Here is a 6,006-nt window from a genome sequence, read left to right on the forward strand (position 1 = left end):
CTCCACTGTCCAATCAGATTGCCGTTACGTCATGAGGCTAGCCAATCAAAGCAGTAAAATACTTTTGCTGCATTCATGTGCTATGGGAATTATGGTAAATACCAAACGCCGACATGGAAAGCACACATGAACGCCCCCTCTTGTGGTATTTTCCACTGGGCAACTCGTAGAAAATTTTGATACACGAGTTGCCGAGATGAGATGAACTTTAACCTTTTCAACATGGCGGCGAGCGGTACAAGACACTTGAATGCTAAGCATTGTACGCTACTAAAGTTTTTTTTTACTAGTACTAGTGGGTAGTTTTTGGTGTCTATGCAATGTTGCGTCATTAACAAGTGTAATATAATACGTTAGAAATCCGTTTCCTTTAAAAATGTGTTGTTATGGTTTGTTTTTACCTATCCAGAGCAGACGCTATTGCTAACGATAGCTAACTAACTATTGCTAACTTGAATCTGGTCCACCATCTTTAATTTGTCAACAACAACAAAAGCATGTGAACACAACACACTGGTAAATACCACTTCCCAACTGGAAAATATCATCTTCCCATAGCACATGAACGCAGCATTTCTCTGCGGAAGGCTCTAGTCTAGGACTATTCAGCATCTAAATAGGTTCTTCTTCTTCTGTCGGTTTTTATTGGCGGTTTACAAACGGTGTGTATTACCGCCATCTACTGGGCTGTGTGATCCAAGGGCTATTAAATCACGTGTTTATAAAAAATAAAAATTCTTCTTGCTAATTGTATTTCCCTTAGATACTGTATTAGAGCTGTCACTACTGGTTGTGTATTAGGCTGACTTAATAAATTATTCATAGATTAGATTAGATAAAACTTTATTGATCCCTTTGGGAGGGTTCCCTCAGGGAAATTAAGATTCTAGCAGCATCATTACAGATAAACAGAGAAAATAAATAGAGAAACTTCTAGATAAATTAAAATAAATTAAGTATTTATATATACAAATATAAAAAGAATAAGATATGGGGAAGAGAGGAAGGGGGAGAGAGAGAGAGAGAGAGAGAGAGGAGGGAAAAGGGGGGGGCAGCAGGAGAGTTATTGCACTTTATATTGCACATTGTCCGGTATTGCTTATTGTTAGGCTAGGCTAGGCTACTGCTCCTTTCCGTCCTCTGTCCTCCTATTACCCCCCAGAGAGGAGTTGTACAGTCTGATGGCATGAGGGACAAAGGAGTTTTTGAGTCTGTTCGTCCTGCACTTGGGAAGGAGCATTCTGTCACTGAACAGGCTCCTCTGGTTGCTGATGACGGTGTGCAGAGGGTGACTGGCATCGTCCATGATGTTTAATAGTTTGTCCATAGACCTCTTCTCTGCCACCATCACCAGAGAGTCCAGCTTCATGCTGACCACAGAGCCGGCCCACCTGATCAGTTTGTCCAGCCTGGATGTGTCCTTCTTGGATGGGCTGCCCCCGCCAGCACACCACAGTGTAAAGCAGGACACTGGTGACCACAGACTGATAGAACATCCACAGGAGTTTCCTGCAGATGTTCAAGGACCGCAGCCTCCTAAGGAAGTATAGCCTGCTCTGTCCCTTCCTGTATAAGTGATTGGTGTTGCAAGTCCAGTCCAGCTTGCTGTCCAGCCACAGCCCAAGGTACTTGTAGGAATCCACAGCCTCCACCTCGACTCCCTCGATCAGAACTGATCGTGACCTTGGTCTGGCCCTCCCAAAGTCAATGACCAGCTCCTTGGTCTTCGAAGTGTTGAGCTGCAGATGGTTCCTGTTGCACCACACAGCAAAGTCCCTCGCCAGGCTCCTATACTCCTCCTCTCTGTCATCACTGATACACGCAACGCTGGCTGTGTCATCGGCAAACTTGTGACACAGCTCCGAGTTGTAGCAGAAGTCCGCGGTGTACAGGGTGAAGAGAAGAGGGGCCAGCACCGTGCCCTGGGGTGCTCTGGTGCTGCTAATCACAGTGTCAGACGTGATGTCCTTCAGTCTAACGTACTGTGGCTTGTTAGTGAGGTAGCTGGAGATCCAGGTGACCAGGCAGGGGTCCACTCGCATCCTGTTCAGTTTGTCCTGAAGCAAAAGGGGCTGGATGGCGTTGAAGGCACTCAAGAAGTCCAAGAAGAGGATCTTCACTGTGCCATTTCCCTTATCCAGATGCGAGTGGGCTCAGTGTAGCAGGTAGAGGATGGTGTCTTCCACACCAACACCTGCCTGGTACGCAAACTGCAGACAGTTTGTTACAGGTTTCCTTATTGCCCTCCTCATCTTCTCTCTTTCAGTAGAATACTGTCTGCAGTGTAAAAGAGCATGCTCCACTTTTCCATTTCTCCACACAGGCCCCAGACTGATGTTTCCCTTTGGTATACAACCCACCATTTAGACTTATGTGCCCAATCCTCAGCCGAGTCATCCATACCTCCTGCTGCCATTTCAGTTCACCACTCCTTGTTATTACCTCCTTTTGTAAATTATACAGATGTCTTCCTTTCTCCTCTGTACTCCATCTATCCTGCCATATTCTATTGATGTTGTCTTTTTAATTATTACTTTAATTTCTGTTTTACTTAATGGAACCTTAAGTTCAACCTCATTTGCCTTGATGGCTTCTTTCGCCAGTCTGTCCACTCTTTCATTTCCCTCAACCCCCTTATGTGCTGGAACCCATGTGAACTGAATAAGTAGCTTTTGCTGATTTTTATTAAATATGAGGTAATTTATTTCATCTAAGAGGTCTTGTCGGCATGTGGATTTTCCGCTTTGGATACTGGTTAAGGAAGACATTGAATCTGAACAGATAACTGTTTTACTAGGCTTCTCCTCCACCCACTGCAGGGCCAGTATGATAGCCATCATCTCTGAGAAAATTGACAGATGATCTGACGTCTTTTTTTTTTATATTAATATTGTAGCTGGGGATATGTACTGCTGCTCCTGTTTTACCAGTTTCGTCTTTTGAAGCATCTGTATATATGTGTTGTACCATCGTACATTATTTCTAAATACTGCTGTACATTCTGATAAATGCCTCTAGATTTTACTATCTCCTTTGTTTCCATGTTTACAACAGGGAAACAGAATAACCAAGGGGGAATGATTGACCTTACTATTGTTTTACCGAATGGAATGTTGTTGATCCCCACTTGATTTGCCTGCTGATTACCATCCCACCCAAAGCTACGTATGAGGTGACCATACTCCCAGCATTCCCTTAGTACCTGTTTGGTTGGGTGATTGTCCTCATGACCCTGTAGATTAAGCCAATATGATACTGACAATTTCAGCCGCCTGAGGTCCAGTGGCATCTCCCCTGTTTCCACCCGAAGTGCTGGGATTGGAGAGGTTCTGAAGGTACCACAGCATATACAAAGGGCTTTGGCTTGTATCCTGTTCAGCTCTGATAAGGAAGACTTGGCTGCTGAATTATAAACTATACATCCATAATCCAAGAGTGGTCGAACTAAAGTGCTATACTGTATATTCTTTTCAAGGATATGCTTGATGCCCCCCATTCATTTCCTGTTAAGCATTTCAAAATGTTAAAACTCTTCTTACACTTATCAATAATCTTCTGTATGTGTACTTTAAAAGAAAGTTTAACATCAAACCATACCCCTAGGTATCTTAAATTATCCACTTGCTTGAGTGGCTGCCCGTATAGTCTGAGGTCCACTGTAGGGTTAGCCCTTTTTTTTTGAAAAACAGATAACTTGTGTCTTCTCAACAGACAAATAAAACCCCCACTCATGTGACCATCTTTCGACCTTGTTTATTGCTGCTTGCATTCTATTCCTCAGATTATTAATATTTCGGCCTCTCACCCACAGTGCCCCATCATCTGCATAAAGTGCTCTACTGATTCTGGAGTCTATGCTGTTAAAAACATCATTAATCATTATATTAAACAGTATGGGGCTGCATACACTTCCCTGCGGGGTACCATTTTCTACATTGGAAATATTTGAATGGTTTACTCCAGCTCTTACTTCTATTGTTCTATTCTTTCAAAAATCCCTAATCCAATTGAACATTTTACCGTTTATTCCTATTTTATTCAATTTAAATAAAAGACCCTCTTTCCAGAGCATATCATATGCTTTTTCAATGTCAAAAAACGTTGCTAAGACTGACTCCTTGTTTACTTGAGCGTTCCTAATTTCATTTTCCAGACAGACTATTGGGTCCATAGTTGTATGACCATTTCTAAATCCACTCTGATGAGGAGAAAGAAGACCTCTTTTTTTTTTCTCTCTCGTATACCAATCGCTTAGTTATCATCCTTTCCATTAACTTGCATAAGTTGGATGTTAAAGCTATAGGCCTATAACTTTTGACCTCTACCTCATCCTTACCCGGCTTAGCTATTGGTACAACTATTGAGTGTTTCCAACTAGCGGGCAGCCTACCTTGTTCCCAAACTTTATTGTATAACTTTTAAACCACATTTTTAGCCACATCGGATAACTGGTCAATCATCTTGTAGCATATTCCGTCTTTACCTGGAGATGTATTCTTAACACCTATGATTGTTCTCTTCAGTTCAAACAATGGAAAGTTTTTATTCAGGACACTCTCACTTACTACTTTCCTTCCCAGTATATTACCATTATCCTCAATCTTTTTTGTTCTTCAATAACTCTTCATTTGATAAGTTTTGAGAGCTATACCTTACATACCTTAACAAAAGCCCTAGCAAGCATCTCTGCTTTTTCTTCATTAGTTACTGCTTCGCCATCATTGTCTTTAATTACTGGTACTTTAATTACTGGTACTTAGTATTCCTCCCATCTTTCTAATCATTCCCCACACCTCACTAACCTTTTATTTCTGCCCCAATGGTACTACAGTAATTCCTCCAGTATTTATTTTTGGTTTCTCTTATTCTTTTAACTTTAGACTGTTTTTTAAATATATATCAAGTTATTAAAAGAATGATTGATTGATTTTATTTTCAGCATTCTAAATGCTTTATTTCTGGCTTTGACTGCTTCTTTACATTCGTCTGTCCACCATGGAACCATTTTCTTTTCCCAGAAGATTTGCCTATAGTCTCCTTTGCTGATTCATACATTATATTTGTAATTATGGAGTTTAACTCTTCAATATCATCACTTAAATTTGACAATCTCCATAAATTTACCACTTGCTCTCATATTATAAAGTTCCCAGTTGGCCTTTCACCTGTAGTCAGCTGGGATAGGCTCCAACTTGCCTGTGGCCCTGTAGAACAGGATAAAGCGGCTAGAAATAACGAGATGAGATGAGATACCAACACAAAGACTGTACAATACTTCCTTTCTATTTAGGACCGTTGTTGAAACAGGGTTATTTTCTTATGTTATTTGCCATTTTCACTTGTCATGCCAAGGAAGAGCACGTCGGATGCAATTTTTTGCTTTAAGAATGTTAATGGAGAAGTACAGGGAAGGCCAGAGAAAGCTACATTGTGTTTGTAGACTTGGAGAAGGCATACGATAGAGTGCCGAGAGATGAGTTATGGTATTGTATGAGAAAGTGTGGCGTGAACGAGAAGTATATTAGAGTGGTGCACGACATTTCACTGCTGTGAAACAGCAGTGAGGTATGCAGTTGGAACGACTGAATGGTTCAAGGTGAAGGTGGGACTCCATCAAGGATCTGCTTTGAGTCCTTTTTTGTTTGCCAGAGGAAACCCACATGGCACGGTGGTGTAGTGGTTAGCACAGTCGCCTCACAGCAAGAAGGTTCTGGGTTCGAACCCAGTGGCCGGTGAGGGCCTTTCTGTGTGGAGTTTGCATGTTCTCTTCATGTCCGCGTGGGTTTCCTTCGGGTGCTCCGGTTTCCCCCACAGTCCAAAGACATGCGGTTAGGTTAATATGGGATGGACTTGGGCTGAGGTGCCCTTGAGCGAGGCATTTAACTCCCAACTGCTCCCTGGGTGCTGTTAGCATGGCTGGCCACTGCTCTGGGTGTGTGAGTGTGCTCATTGCTCACGTGTGTGTTCACTGCTTCAGATGGGTTAAATGCAGAGAGGAAATTTCAC

This window comes from Neoarius graeffei, chromosome 10 (genome assembly GCF_027579695.1).
Source record: "Neoarius graeffei isolate fNeoGra1 chromosome 10, fNeoGra1.pri, whole genome shotgun sequence".
NCBI lineage: Eukaryota > Metazoa > Chordata > Actinopteri > Siluriformes > Ariidae > Neoarius > Neoarius graeffei.